This window comes from Sardina pilchardus, chromosome 13 (assembly GCF_963854185.1).
Source record: "Sardina pilchardus chromosome 13, fSarPil1.1, whole genome shotgun sequence".
Classification (NCBI taxonomy): domain Eukaryota; kingdom Metazoa; phylum Chordata; class Actinopteri; order Clupeiformes; family Clupeidae; genus Sardina; species Sardina pilchardus.
The window spans coordinates 33,125,370-33,126,537 of record NC_085006.1 but is presented as its reverse complement, the minus strand read 5'-3'; positions in this window follow the sequence as shown (position 1 = coordinate 33,126,537).

Here is a 1,168-nt window from a genome sequence, read left to right as displayed (position 1 = left end):
AAACACACACACACACACACACACACACATACACACACACACACACACACACACACACACACATACATATGGTGTACATACAGTATATATTTGAACCAATGCTTAAGTAGATTTTTTACTCATGTTTTTAATTAAGGCATTAAGATCAATTGTCAAAAGATGATTTTATATTCCTCTTTTTAGTCGACTTTAGCATGGGTTCACATCAGTGTTCGAATTACGTGGGAGCCAGTGGGAGCTGAGCTCCCATACTGTAGGTTGAGCAATGGCTCCCATGAAAGCAGCCAAATCAAATATATCTGTGGGGGTCTCTCAAATACTAATCATAAATAAAAACTAATTTCCAGTCATCCTGCGCCCATAACTTTGTTTTTTTGAACGTGTTAAATCGCCGAAGTGTCGGGAGTCCCAAAATCGTGGCTGATACCGTGTAATGTGAACCTGCACAAGCATGGGCACGGTGGTAAAACGGAATCCAAAATTCAAGCATAAGTGGTCAGCTAAAAAATGTTGTGCTCAGGGAAACGCAGCCTGAGATAAATAAAGGCCAATTTTATCAGTCCATCATTGACAATCTCAAAAAACATCTTAGCTAGTTGCGAGCTAATTGCCACTGCCAGGCTGAAGCCTTTTGGATGTGCATTTCTGGCCCACAGACAGATCAGAACTAGTGCTGTTTGGTGAGCGCGAGGTGGGGAAATTTGTGAAACTCCGCAGAGAACCTGCCACTGAGGCTGTCAATGAATACAGTGACTGGAAACTGCAAGGTTCCTTTCAAGGAAAAACTTTGAAGAAACTTATCATCGCAATTACAGTTTTTGCCCGTTGCTTGAACACATTTAGCAAAACTTTGCTCACTTTGCCAAAACTCTACACACAAGTAAACATAACACAACACTAGGAAATATACCTTTCACATCTATGTCAAATTGGAACTCTACTATCAGTACGTAAACTCTGCTATGAAAACCTAACAATCCCTTGTCAACATATACTGTAACTCTGGTGACAAAATGAAACACACTTGCATCATATGCAAATACTTTCAGATGAGGAGGAACACACTAGTCAACTTTATATAAAACATATTTGCTTGAATACCTTTTGCAAAACTTCGCTCATTGTGCCAAAACTCTAAACACAAGTAAACATGACACAACACTGAGAA